Consider the following 15,274-nt stretch of genomic DNA (forward strand, 5'->3'; position numbering starts at 1 on the left):
GAGAGACAGAGAGAGAGAGAGAGAGAGAGAGAGAGAGGCAGAGACACAGGCAGAGGGAGAAACAGGCTCCAGGCAGGAAGCCTGCCATGGGACTCAATCCCAGGTCTCCAGGATCACACCTTGGGCTGGAGGTGGCGCTAAACTGCTGAGCCACCTGGGCTGCCCTTTTATCAGTGTTTGATAAGGATTCACTGTCCCATGAAATCAAGCCACAGGAGCACACTTGGAAATTTTGCCAGCTTTATAGAAGCATTACTTATAAAACTGGATACTGAAGTATAAGAAGGAAAAAGATTGTCGTTGCCTTTTTTTTTTTTTTTTTTTTTTTAGGATTTTATTTGAGAGAGAGAGAGAGAGAGCTTGCGCCGAGGGAGAGAGAGAGAGAATCTGAAGCAGACTCTGCACTGAGTACGGAGCCTGACTCAAGGCTCTATCTCCCAATTGCAAGATTATGACCTGAGCCGAAACCAACAGTTGAAGTTTTAACCAATTGAGCCACCCAGGTGCCCTGCTTTTTATAAAATTTTTTTTTTTTAATTTTTTTTTTTTTTTAATTTTATGATAGTCACAGAGAGAGAGAGAGAGAGAGAGGCAGAGACACAGGCAGAGGGAGAAGCAGGCTCCATGCACCGGGAGCCCGACGTGGGATTCGATCCCGGGTCTCCAGGATCGCGCCCTGGGCCAAAGGCAGGCGCCAAACCGCTGCGCCACCCAGGGATCCCATAAAATTATAGCAATACTCCTTAAAAAGTGGTAGGGAAGGTTGAATTTAAGGTTGCAAGTATATTTTGAGCGTAGCCTCCAAATTATTGTGCTAAGTTATTACCTGTCTTAATTTCATTAAGTTTATGAATTATTTTTTCAAAGTTTTTGTGATTGATGGATGGACAATGGGAGATGTAGCCCAGCAGAATTTATAGCAACCAGAGCTTAGGGACTAGTTGCTGGGTAAACAGTAAAGAGTCAGATAAAGAGAGAATCATATATGTAAGAGCTGGGGCTGCCATATCAAAATATTGTAGATTGGATGACTTAACAAATTTATTTTCTCAGAGTTTTGGGGGCTAGGAGTCTGAGATCAAGGTTTTAGCTTGTTTGGTTTCTGGTGAGAGCTCTCTTTTTGGCTGCCTTCTTACTGTGTCCTCACATGACCTTTCTTTTAATGTGTGTGCAGGGAGGGAGGGCAGGGGGAAAAAGGGAAAGAAAAAGAGAACATGCTAGCATTCATGCTGTAAAGACACTAATCCTGTTCAATCAGGTCCCCATCATAATGACCTAACTTGACTTTAATTCCCTAAGGCTTCCATCTCCAAATATAACCACACTGAGGGTTAGGGCTTCAACACATGATTTTGAGGGGGACACAAACAGGTAGTCCATAAAATATAATAGAAGGAATGAGGCTTCTAACTGAAACAGAGAGAGTAGAACTGTTTGATTACAACCGAATGATAAATTGGACTCTGAGCTCCCTGGCAAAGAAGGTAAAAGGGAAACATACTAGACAGTGTGAATTTAAGTCAGCAGGTGTTCTCTTCAACATCTCAAGCCTTATTCTCTCTCTCTTCATTTGTGTTTCTTTGTGTTAAAACAGTGTCAGACATTGACCAGTGAGGGCAGTGGGTGGGGAGGGCTGTGGTCTGGGGGCTAGAAAGTCTGCCATACTTTGTAACACACCCTGGATGGTTTTATCCATTGGAGCCTGGGTGGAAGATGTCATGAAGTTTAAGTTCTGGACTGGAGCTGGGTTTAATGGCACTAAACTGGGTTTTTTGAACTGTCAGTGCATATGTAGGAATAAGAGAAAGGTCACACTAGATCACAATCCTGCAAGCAGTTTGTTTTAACTATAAGAAGGATTTGTAAGCCCTGTTACTGGTTCAAATTAATCACATCCTTTTTTCCCAAAATAGCTAAAGAATTTTATATTAATTCCTTTTGTATTCAAGTGAATTTAAAATGGTTTTATCCTGAAAATTGCCAATATCTATGGGATAACTGGAGGCAGCTTATTGGTCACAAACTAAGGTTGGGATTTTTATTTTAGATGTTCCCCATTGAAGGGTCACAAAATCATTTGAATGATGACTGCATAAATCATAAATACTTAGTTCTTAAGTTGTGCCATTCTTCAATTCTTTGTTTCTTTCTAATCCTGCCATCTTTTTAAAAAATTGAAATACAGCTGACATACAGCTTTACATTTGTTTCAGGTATATAACATAGTGATTTAACAACTCTGTATGCTTTGCTATGTTCACCTCAAGTATAGCTACCATCTGTCACATATACAACTAATACCATTGACTATATTGCCTATGCTGTGCCTTTCATCCCCATGACTTACTTATTCCATAATAGGAAGCCTATGCCTTTCACCCATTTTGCCCCCCCCACCTCCTCTTTGGCAACCATCAGTTTGTTCTTTGTATTTATGGATCTATTTCTGCCTTGTTATCTTTAATTAAGTACAAAGACCCTTCAGCTCACATCACATGGAGATCATTTCACCTACTGTTCTATTTGGCTGCCAGTCTTTTGTTTCTCCTTCAGCAATGGGAGATGGATTCCTTTTTCTCAGGGAAGAGATCCTTGGTTTTTTGCCTTTGCCAATAATAAAAATGTTGAGGTGAGGGGCAGAGCTGTTGCCTTTGGCATCTTTCACATGAACCATATCAAAAGAACCAGGATGGGGGCACCTGGGTGGCTCAGTCCATTAAGGGGCCAGTGGATAATCTGCATGAGACTCTCTCTCACCCCCTCTCCCTCTGCCCCTCCCTCTGCTCATGCTCTCTCTCTGTCTAAAATAAATAAATCTTTAAAAATATAAGAAGAACCAGGATATCTCTCTTGGTTGATGGTCATACCAACTCTTTCTATGTTAGCACCTCTGGTCACTATATACAGGTGACCAGTGTCAAACTTGATGAAATCAGTAATCTTGCCAATCTCCAAATCAACCTGAATGGTTTCATTTACCTTGATGAGGGATCAGGATGACAGCTGGTGTGAGCATCATAGGGTATCCCTATGAAATGAAATCCCTGTGAAAAGGAATTCATTTTGTGCCCTAAAAGACCTTTCTCACTTTGCCAATTTGTACATGGCATAATAGAGTATAATATAACGAACAGCAAAGGGCCTTTGGTGTCATATAGATGAGATAGAAATTCTCTTCAGTGTTGTCAATGCCGATAGCCTCTACTAAACCAATAGGGAAGGTTATATCAGTTTGGACCTTGCCATCAATTTTACTGGACTGCTGAATGCAGATCTTTATTTCATCTCTTATCTGAGCATACTTAAGTGTATTCCTTAGAAAACAATGAGGAGAAGACATTCTCTCAGCTGGGGACTGATAGATGGATAAGGAGCAAACCCACTAGTCAGATTATTAGCATCTACTGCTTTAGAACTGATACACACTTCAGATTCTTCTTTGGATCATGAGCCATGGCTGTGCTAGTCATGAAATGAGAATTCTTCAGTTCTTAGCTTGTGTACATTTTCTTTACCATATTTACCATTTCTGAACCATAGTTCAACTTGGTTCTTAAATTACTTTGTTTTCTCAAAATGGTAAAAAGTCATGAAATGAGAATTCTTCAGTTCTTAGCTTGTGTACATTTTCTTTACCATATTTACCATTTCTGAACCATAGTTCAACTTGGTTCTTAAATTACTTTGTTTTCTCAAAATGGTAAAAAGGGAAAAAATAATTCCTGATCATTAAGATTCTTTCAAGATGGAAAATTCAAGAATTCTGAGTGTCTAAAAGTATAACCAGAAAAACAAGTATAATATAAATGCAAACTTTTATTCCTTTATTCATCCTTTTAGTTCATTCATAATGTGATCAGTTTTTATTGAGAACCTTCTACATACCAGGATATTTGGTAGGCTCTGGATAAAATGTGGTCTCTTGGAACTTGCATGTTATTACAGTGCAGTACTATGTGATAGCTGCTATTCTAGAGATATGCACAAGTGCTACTTCAACACTTGTGCAGGTCAGCTTTTCTAGATGAGAAAGTTTCGGTTGGTTTCTAGAGAAAATGGCACATGGGGTGAAAGATGAATAGAAGCAAGCCATGGAAAGGCAGGGAGAGATGATGTTCTATGCATGGGAGTTGCTGGTTCAAAGGCAGAGAGGCACAATTGAGTGATATCTGAGTGAGTGACAAGGGATACAGAGGAGTATATATAGTCATATGAGGTGAGAGAAAAGATTAGGATAGAATGTTGTATGCTATGCTAATTTCGCACTTACTCCTTAAAACCCTCCTAAATTATTTGAAGGGTTTTAACCTTTGTTTTTTCTTAATTTTTAAAGATTTTATTTATTTATTCATGAGAGACACATAGAGAGGCAGAGACACAGACGGAGGAGAAGCAGGCTCCTGCATGGAGGTCCCGATCCCGGGACCCCAGGACCCCAGGATCACGCCCTGGGCCAAAGGCAGGCATCAAACCGCTGAGCCACCCAGGGATCCCCGGGTTTTAACCTTTGGATTGAGGTGATCAGATCTGCTATTTGAATCACAGTGCCAGTAAGACTGTGGCAAATAGGTTGAGGGAGGGGTGCAAGAATTGTGGTCTGGGATCAAGTTAGAAACTATTGCCATAATCCAGGCAAGAAGCAAAGAGGTCTTATGCTAGACTGTTAAATATTTCCCAACGACATAAAAACAAATCTCTTACACAATCCTGGGCCAGATGCTAGAGGAAAGCAGATAATATCTACTTGCAGGCCCATCTAATTACTTTTTTTCTTTCTTATTAAAAAAAAAAAAACCCATCAATGCAATTTCAAAGCCATATGATATTTTCGAACTCCTAAAGAAAAAACAACAGATAAGCAGACATTAAATCATCCATGCTTACCAATAGTCTACTCCCTTTTCAGGCAACCCTGTGCAGATTACTCAGAACCAAACCCATAAATTTTAATTGTAACATATGTTCTGTCATCTGCCAATGTATTTTCAAGTCTGTGCAGGTATGACCGTATGCCATGATGAACAAATGAACTGGAAGGATCAAACTTATTGGATCTCGTCCCATGATTTATAATTTCCAAATCAACATGAAGAGAAAATAGCAGGCATCAAACATCCATCTATGCTTGTACCAGGTCATACACTGTAATTCTATCCAAGTACAAGTTTCCATGGTAAACAGGGCAAGACTTGCCAACACTTCACAGGTTTCCAAAAAAGCAGCTATGTCCCTCTTGGGAGAACTTTGTAACTGGAAAAGAAAATCTTCACGGATGAAATCTCCAGCAAAATAAAGTCACAGACTATATTTTTGCAACAGGCTTTTTGCCAAATGTCTCATCAACAAGTATGGCGCTGGCAATGACCCGTCCTATGGTAGAGGTGGTAAAATGCTCCCGCCAAACCTTGTTTTCATTTGCTCACTGCTTCCTAGGGGGAAAAAAAAACCTTACTGTGAGTTGGAATTTTCCACGTTTCATCCCGGTCCAAAGGTGACTGAATTTTTTTTTTTTTTTTTGAAAGTTGAATTAAAAATCAAGTGAATTTGTAAAGTTTAGTCATTTGGGGAGCTATGTGTACACAAAGATCTCACTGGGTAACACCAAAAAATTACATTTTCCTTTTCCTTGTGACTTTTGGAAGACTAACTCCTTTTGGCTGTTTTTTTTTTTTTTTTTTTTTGAAAGGATTTAACCCTAAGTTACAGGGGCAGGAAACCAACCATTTTTGCAATTTACTCAAACAGATTTTTGTCCGTGAAGAACTAATAAAATAAGACTTTACATATTAAATCCACTAGTAGTTTAACAAAAATTTAGAATGTCCCCACGTATATATGATAGAAAAAATATCTAAAAATAATAAGTTTATTTTTTTAAAAAGATTTTATTTATTAGAGAGAGAGAGAGAGATAGAGAGAAGACACAAGCAAGAGGAGCAACAGAGGGAGAGGGAAAAATAGGCTTTCCACTGAGCAGGGAGCCTAATATGGGGCTCAGGCCCAGGACCTTGGGATCATGACCTGAGCTAAAGGCAGGTGCTTAACCGACTGAGCCACCCAGGCACCCCAAAAATAAAGAGTTTAATTCAATTAAATTCAACAAATCTACAAAGCACCAGGTGCTGAGTGCTCAGTGTTAGAGGTATATAAAGATGAATAAGGCAGTTCCTGTCCTCCAGGAATGTATTATTTGGTAATAGAGATAAGAGTAATAAAAATAGCACTAATTATGGGATGCCTGGGTGGCTCAGCAGTTGAGCATCTGTCTTTGGCTCAGGGCATGATCCTGGAGTCCTGGGATTGAGTCCTACATCTGGCTCCCTGTATGGAGCCCACTTGTCCCTCTGCCTATGTCTGTCTTTCTCTCTGTATCTCTCATGAATAAATAAAATCTTAAAAAAATAGCACTAATTAAAGCAAAATACAGTAAGTGTTAAAGCAGGAGTATAAGCAAAGTGATATGGAACCACAGAAATGGCAGAAGTTAATGTTGATTGGATGATAGGAATAGTTTATTTTGGGTTTTTAAGGATTGAGGGGAGTAAAGGTTGGTGAACTGGGAAGGACATTTGAGACTAGCGACTTGTCTGAGTACAACCATTGAGGTCAGAAGTGGGACTAGTCAAGGGGGTTGGAGTGTTGGATATGACAGAGGTAGAAGAAGAAAATAAAAAGGAAAGCTTGAAAAGGTAGGCTCTGAGATTTTCAATGGGTACACCATTAGTATTTTGGGGTGCATTGTTCTTTGTCACCTCAGGGAGTGTGTATCCCTAGTCCCAGCTTCCTCAAAGCTAGTCATGTCAGTTCAACCATTGGAAAGAATCCCCCCCCCGGAAGGCAGTACCCCTTCTGTAGAGAATGACTTTAGAGGTATTGTTATCAAATTTGGGGCAGTCTTTAGTTCTGCAAGTGATAAGGGTCTACTAAATGGTTCTGACCAGAGCGAGGGCATGATCAGACTTGGGATTCAGGACAGTGATTTCTGGAGATTGAATCAGAGGAGGGAAAAATTGGGAAGCAGGATAATCAATTCAGTCTATTGCCATAGTTTAGGCAAGAGTCAATGTAGACTCAAATTAGACAATTTCATCACTTTCATGCCTGAAAACATTAATAGACATTATTATTTTTTTAGCTATTCCTCTTGACTCTGAAACTCCATAGCACTGCATTGCGAACTCTTTGTGCTGTGGCTGCTTTCCTGTGTTTTTCTTTCCCCAAATTAATATCATATGGTAAATTCAGTGTTACAAAAACAAGATTTTTAGAGGGTGATCATAACACCCTTTCTACAACATACTTTCTAATTATAGAATAAACACATGGGGGATGGAAAGCTCTATTTAAAAAACAAGACCAAAAGAATGCTGTTTCTCTGTTTCATTTTAGATGGTGTTTGGATTCCTTTACTTCTTGACTTTCCCCCCCCCCCTTATTATTATTATTTTTTTAAAAAGAAGATTCTGTTGACAGTAGATTGAATAGTTTTGAATCCCAGATGTCAGTGCAGTGGAAACTCAAAGTGGATAGGCAGATGGAGTCTGTCAGAAGTGCACTAGTTGCCAAAACAGAAGACAATGCCCAAGGCAAGGGAGACAAGGAGGTGGTGCCCCCACCCTGATGTGTGCAGGGAATCCTTGAGACTGGTGGCTTGGGGTGGAGAGACTAGTCTGCACGCATCAAAAGGATGTCCTGACAACACAGCAGCTGTGATCACATCTTGTAATGTGTCCTTCTCTCCCAACTGCTGAAATATTGTTGCCTTCTGGTTTTCTCAAGGAACTTTGGAAGGGACTGTACTGACAGAAGTTCAACCACAGATATGTTATGCTTAAATTTTCCCTAAAAAAACACTCTTCAGGAAACTTTCAGGTGGTTTTTCATTTGAAACAAATGGGATTTCAAGCACATTAAAACAGCTGAAAACTTGTACCACATCTATGCAGAGGCCTAAAGATGAGATCACAAATTTGAATCTGATCCCCCTATTCGTTAGTGAGACTCTCATTCTCCAAACTAATTTTTGTAACTAAAGTTCCTGTTGGAGGTGAGGTGGGGGCTTCCACAGTTGTTTGGGCCCCTACTCAGATTTTCTGGGGCTATTACCCTTCAGGTTCCCATGTGCAAAATTCTTAATTTTACTATTCATTGAAGAATATACTGAAAAAAAAATGAGAACAGTGATTTTGATTTTCCTGGTACTTTATATGTTATAAAGCATTTTTTTTTTGTTATAAAGCATTTATACATATATTGGCTTATTAAATCCTCTGAAGCTCAGAGGGTTAAGGGACTTACCCAAGATCACAGAATGGAAAATCCAGAACTCAAGTCCAGGTCTTTTTTTTTTTTTTTTTTTTTTTTTTAAGTCCAGGTCTTTTGACTCCCAAGTCCATGCTCTTCCCTCTACAGTTTGCTGTTCAGCAACCAGCACTTTGATCCCCTGCACTGATGGTGAGGAGAGCCAGAACGTATGAGTGATAAGATCTTCCAGTTCCCATTTAGGGTCTGCTGCTTTGAATCATGAACATCAGTCGTCTTGTCAGGTTGCAGCACCATCTTTTCGAAATCACTGTTGACAATACCTGCTTTTGTGGCTCATGGCCCTCCATGACAGGGCATGCCAGAGGCCCCAGCCCCTGGTGACCATTCCTCTCTGTATTGTTGCATGCAGTGACTTCGTGCTGGCCATGGTAACTCCCAGCCGCTCCGGTCAAGAGAGAGCATAGCATCACAACCTCAGCAACCCTTCTAAAGGCATAGCCCGCTGCTCCACAGGTCTCACCCTTGAAGCTCTTAGCTTCATCAAACTGGCCCCCAATGTGACTTATGGGAGCAAGACTATGTAAGGGCCAATGACTTGATACTGCTAGCTTCTTGGGTGTTGCTGGACCTTGAGACAGATCTGAGTCCACTGAATATCTCTTGGTTCAGAGTGCGTTCCTTGATATCCTTCTCTCAGAAGTCACCTGTATGGCCCATAGTATTTCTCTGCACCTGCCCATTCTTTCCTTGTGCACTTAGGTTAAATGAGTCCCAGAAGCTGCCCTAAGTATCTTCAAATTCTCAAGCTCTCATGATTTTCTAACCCTGGATTATGTAGAAACTCAAACTTAATCCCAATAACCACTTAGTAGTAATAATAAGGGAAGATTTATTTAGGGCTTGCCATATGCCAAGACCTAGGTGATTTCTATTAACTTTTTTTTTTAACTTTTTAACTTTATTTTATTTTATTTTTTTTTATTCATGAGAGACACACAGAGAGAGGCAGAGACCCAGGCAGAGGGAGAAGCAGGCTCCATGCAGGGAACCCGATGTGGGACTTTTTTTTTTTTTTCCGATGTGGGACTTGATGCTGGGACTCCAGGATCACACCTTGAGCCGAAGGCAGACGCTCAATTGCTGAGCCACTCAGGCGTGCCCTTTATTAGCTTTTCAAATCCTCAAAACACACCTCTGAGGAAAGTCCTATTATAAATCCATTTTAGAAACAAGGAAAAGGATGCTTTATAAGGTTAAGAACCCTGCTTAGGAGGTCATGAGTGGGAGATTGTCTTCTAGTCTTTTCTGAATTCTAGAAGTTTCTACTGTATTAGAAGTCTACATAAAATTAAAAAATTTGAGTGTGTATCCTTTATCCTCCTGCACAATGCCACATTTTCCCCGGGGGTAGGCCTTTTTAAGCCTTGTGTGGTCTGGAAAGAGCTAATACTTCTGTGGCAGATTCTTCCTTTCTTGCCTAACATCTGTCCATTCCTTGTGTTTTCTTGTTGAAGCCTCTGATTTTGTTCAGGTGACTGTCAAACCCCAAGAGACTGGATCTCCATTGGCCTCATTCAGCCATAGTCATCCCATTCTCCTTTGCATATTCAGTATAGGGATAGTGTTGGATGAGCCAGGGAATCTTTGGGGGATTTTCTAGACAAGATACTCCTTTCTGAGTGAAGATAGAGCCACATGAAAGAAAATCCTCTTACCCCCTTACTTCCCTTCCTGTTTTAGAGAATGTTGAGTGAGGAGGCAATATCTGGGGCTCTGGAAGCTTGTGGCTGTGAGATTACAAACTTTAGGATAGAAACCCATATCGTGTGGATGGCAAAATGGAATAATAGAAAAGAGTCTGGGTCTTTTTAATGACACAGAGCCCTTAAGTTAACCCTGGGACCACTTCTGACCTTCTCATGAAATTGACAATAAATATTCTCATATTTATGCAATACTATGCATAAAGTGAGAAGTATGTGCCAGTCCACATACTGAGAAATTGAGAGTAAGTGTCTAGATACCTCTATAGAACTTTGATATTGTCTTAAACCAGTGACAGTAGATTTGTCTCACTGAACAAGGTATCAACTAATTCAAGGTGGATCTGAAATTAGAACGACAGCACCACCATCATAGATAATTCAGTTGTTAATTTAGCTTGTTTGTTTATTTATTTTTACTTACTATCAGCAATAAGTATCCCTAAATTATAGACCTCATAAGAAAAGAAGGTTGTGTCCATATAACTGATACCTCTCAAATTTAAACAGATTTATTATGTCACATGGAATAGACCTAGACACAGCAGGCCTTCTGTTTAGAGGTTCTCTTAATAATTGACCTAAAATATGTCTTTCTGTTTGATTTGATTATTCTGCTGTTGTCACACTTTGAGGGAAAGCCAAATGACTTGAGGTAAGCAGGGTAGCATAGACTCATCACTAAATAGACTAAATAAAACAAAAGTGTGAAATTGGCAACATTCAACTCAGTGCTGTTTCTTGTGGCTCCTTAAGGAGTCCCTCCCACCTAGCTAGCCTGTTGTTCCTCCTCTTTTCTCCCTTACTCTTGTGTTTGCTCTCAGCCTGACATCAATTAACCTTTAATAAGGTTTTAGCAAATAAATTCCTAGAAGGCCACTTAAGACATTGTAGCTTTAGGAAAAGTCACTAACTTCTCTATGTCTGTTTCTCTGTTTATAAAATGAGGATAATGTGATATTCCTTTATATAAATAATAATACCTAACATAGATCAAGTCCTTACTGTGTGCTTGGTACAATTTTACATTCTTTGTAGGTGTTACCACATTTAATTCTCTTAACTTTATGATGCATGTGTACAATTTTATCTCCATTCTGTGAATGCCAAGGTTACCCAGCTAGTAAAAGAGGCATGGTTTGAACTGGGATATGAACACTAGGGCCCTCCTGCATGAAAACTGTGCTGCTGCTCCAAATCAAAGAAATTATCAATATTACGTGATGTAAAAACTGGATCAAAAACTAGCTTAGTGATTTGTCTGTGTGAACCACCCATTCATACAGTTGTGTGTTAACATGGTTAAATGTGTAGCAATGAGCCATTTCAGAGCACTAAAAAATAAAAATAAAAAAAAATCAGCTGGAACATCTGGTTTCTGGTTGGTTTCCTGTTCAGGAGTTTCCTAAGAGTAAACTTAATTATAGTGTTAATATTAGTAGATTAGAACATGTGAATTGTTTGGAGTATATTGCCAATTGGACCAGCCCTTTTCAGGTTGATCACTCAGCAGCCAGAGGCTGAGGAAAGATCTACTTCATTCTTTGGTGATCAGCTTGTTTGGTGGAAGGTACGGCTAAGTCCAGGAAACATACAAGACCAGGGCTGGAGGAGCTGGCTTCCAAGGCTAGCTAAGCGACACTGTGCAAGTCACTTAATCCTTCCAAGTGTCTGCTTTCTTTGTGCTGAGGCTCAAATGAAAGAAGAAATAAAGTGTTGTTGAGTCACTGTATTGCACACCTGAAACTAATTTAATACTATGTTAACTGGAATTCAAAATAAATTAAAAGAGAATAGAGGTGTAAGTTGCTTGTAAGCAAGAGAAATAAAGCCTTATGAACATAATTTTTGTATTTTATGTTTATATGAGTGCCTAATTCCTGACATTGACACTGTGGTATACTTAGGAGAAGTATCATGCTTTAGTGAAAATTTCACTGTCTCTGGGACAGGCAGACCCAGTCGATATTCCAGTCCTACTCCATCTCCAGCCTGCTGCAGCAATGTTTTCTAACATGGAAAATGAAGAATGTGTATGATGGGAGGGTTTCTAGATCATCTCTGGCACCCTGTGCCATTTGATCATCAAAAACACTGAGATATTTTCTTCAAGTATTTTTTTTTTCATAAGGAGAGGGGACTGGGGGCAGAGAGAATCTTTTTTTTTTTTTTTAAAGGTTTATTTCAGTGAGAGAGGGAGAGGGTGTGAGCATGAGGAGGATAGGGGCAGAGGGAGAGAATTTTTTTATAAGATTTTATTCATTCATTCATTCATTCATTCATTCGAAACACAGAGAGAGAGAAAGAGAGAGAGAGGCAGAGACATAGGCAGAGGGAGAAGTGGGTTCCATGTAGGAAGCTTGATGTGGTACTCAATCCCGGGACTCTGGGGATTACACCCTGAGCCAAAGGCAGATGCTCAACTATTGAGTTACCCAGGCATCCCAGAGGGAGAGAATCTTAAGCAGACTCAATGTAGAACACAAAACCTGATTCGGGGCTTGACTTCACAAACCTGAAATCATGACCCTAGAGGAAATCAAGAGTTGGTCCCTTACCAACTGACCTACCTACCCAAGAGAGAGAGAATCTTTTTTTTTTTTTTTTTTTTTTTTTTTTTTTTTTTTTTTTTGAGAGAGAGAATCTTAAGCAGGCTCCCTACCCAGTGCAGAGCATGACTCAGGGCTCCGTCTCATGACCCTGAGATCATGACCTGAGCTGAAATCAAGTCAGATGCTTAGCTGACTGAGCCACCCAGGTGCCCCTTCTTCAAGTATTTTTTTTAACAAATTTCTACTGGTGCACTTCCATGCAGGTGAAGTACATCTTCAATAGACACCAAACACTGCTCTTGACACACAGAAGCAGACACGCAGGCAGGATCAAAAAGTTGTCACACAGACACAGCTTACATGCTGTCTGCACCTGGGATGCATGTTTGGAGAGTACCCATGTACCTCACTGGATCAGCTATTGCATGAGTATGGTGTTGTGAAGGTATTTTCAAATCCCAGAATGCAACCAGAGTTAGCAGTATCAGCCCTGCTTAGATTACCAGAGCTTCAAAGTTCAGGGTGGAGAATGAGGAAGCTGAGGCTTAAGGACATCCATTAGGGATCCCTGGGTGGTGTAGCGGTTTGGCGCCTGCCTTTGGCCCAGGGCGTGATCCTGGAGACCTGGGATCGAATCCTACATTGGACTCCCGGTGCATGGAGCCTGCTTCTCCCTCTGCCTGTGTCTCTGCCTCTCTCTCTTTCTCTCTCTCTGACTATCATAAATAAATAAAAATTGGGACGCCTGGGTGGCTTAGTGGTTGAGCGTCTGCCTTTGGCCCAAGGCATTATCCTGAAGTCCCAGGATTGAGTCCCGCATCAGGCTCCCTGTGTGGAGCCTGCTTGTCTCTGCCTCTCTCTCTCTCTCTGTGTCTCTCATGAATAAATAAATAAAACCTTTAAAAATAAATAAATAAAAATTAAAAAAAAAAAAAGGACACATCCATTGCTGGATGTTTCACAGATAACCAGCAGTAAGCAGGTCTGGAACCTTGCACAGCAACTTCCCAGGCCAGCGCTCTTTCTCTTGTTTTTTTGCAGCCTTGTTTACAAAGACGACTATATTAAAATTATCCTGAGGAATTGTTCAGATAAATCATCACAAAACACCTAAAGAACACAAAGCCTCTAGAGAGGTCAGATGACTTATGTAAATTTCACTCATCTCATATGAGACATATTCTAGCAATACCTTTTTTTTAACCAACCTATAACATGCATACATAATTCAGCAGCATTCCCTACATCATTCTGGAGAGTTCTCTATAATTGCAAAATAATATTGCCATGCCAACCTGATGAAACTTTATAATTGAGACTTTTCTCTTTCTGATGTTCTTTTTCATAGGCAACTGAGACAGTTCTCAGAAAGAAGTCTTTTGTTTTGTGTGGCACATAATGTAAACACTTGGCCCAGATCAGCCAGAAGGAAATAATACATGGTGGTAAAAAAAAAAAAAAAAAAGAAACAGTAGTAAGACCTGAGGGTCACAGTGCACTTGTATTAGCCAAATATGAGTCTACAACAATTTATTGTGAAAAAGCAAATATTATCCTTGGACATTGCAAATAGAGTAAGCTGTGTTATAGCCAGAATTAGAGTGATTTTCTTATTATACTCAGTGTTTGCCCGCTAATTTAGCAGAGTCTATTCTTGTTCTACTCTTTAGGTTGGATAAATGGTGAAGGGACAGTAGAAAAGAAGCAGCTCAGTGATTAAAACATAAGAAAACCTTTCAATCATGTGATAGATTATTATAGAGGATGTTATTAGCTATTAGAAGAAGGAGGGAAGTCAGCTCAGATATCTGAAAGGATGTCTAATTAGAAAGTGTATTGAGAATTAGGTAGCACATTAATAGCTAACATTTATTGGGTGCTTATTTTGTGTCAGGCACTATGCTAAGTGGCTGCTTCTGAACAATCCTATTTAATCCTCATAAATATCTAGATGGTAGGTACTCTAATTATTTGCACTTAGTAGATAAGAAATCTGAGGCTGAGAAATGTTAAGTAACCTCTCCAAGGTAACACGGCTAGAAAGAAGGCGAGAAGACACTATTTGTCACCCACCCAATAACTAGTCTCTCCTTTATTTAGCAAAGAGAACCCCAGTATTTCTCACCATTCAGAGCAGCTTCCCTCTTTAGCTTCAGGGGTGAGTTTTTGTTGGTCTAATTCAGTCATGGTGATGTCCTTCCCCTTGCCAACAAATCGGTTCCGGCATGGGTGGAAAGACAGTTTTGGCCAATGAGATGAGAAGATATCCACTGTGGGGTTTCTGGAAAGCTTATTCTTGTTTTTAAAAGGACACTTCACGCTTTCCGTGCCTCTGGATGCTCTGGTGTGAGGCTGTGATGCATGCGGCACTTGATGCCATCGAGCAAACATGAAAGGAGAAAGCAAAGAATGGGGGATGTAATGAAGATGGCAGAATGGGGAGGTAGGAAGACTGCTGAATCAGCCAATCCTGACCCCACCCTTCTTAGGATTTAGGACATATAATAAATATTCTTATCCCTTAAACCAGTGTTGGTTGGTTTTTAGCTACTTGTTGCTAAATGCATCCTCACTGATTAAGTGAAAACACTAGGATTTATTTATTTTAAGACAAATGACTTTTTTATTATTATTTATTTATGATAGTCATCACAGAGAGAGAGAGAGGCAGAGACACAGGCAGAGGGGGAGAAG

General features: G+C 40.0%; 1 protein-coding gene and 1 pseudogene across 1 annotated transcript in view; one reads left to right on the top strand and one right to left on the bottom strand.

The window, feature by feature from the left end:
- The first annotated feature begins 366 nt into the window (after positions 1-366).
- The window catches only part of PAPPA2 (pappalysin 2), a 456,471-nt gene continuing 441,563 nt past the window's right edge, over positions 367-15,274 (top strand). The window contains exon 1 of the mRNA XM_072830732.1: positions 367-503. The gene's annotated coding sequence lies outside the window, so the exon portion shown is untranslated. The remainder of the gene's footprint in view (positions 504-15,274) is intronic.
- On the bottom strand, positions 2,492-8,559 carry LOC140636064 (small ribosomal subunit protein eS4-like; annotated as a pseudogene).

This window comes from Canis lupus, chromosome 6, assembly GCF_048164855.1.
Source record: "Canis lupus baileyi chromosome 6, mCanLup2.hap1, whole genome shotgun sequence".
Taxonomy (NCBI): domain Eukaryota; kingdom Metazoa; phylum Chordata; class Mammalia; order Carnivora; family Canidae; genus Canis; species Canis lupus.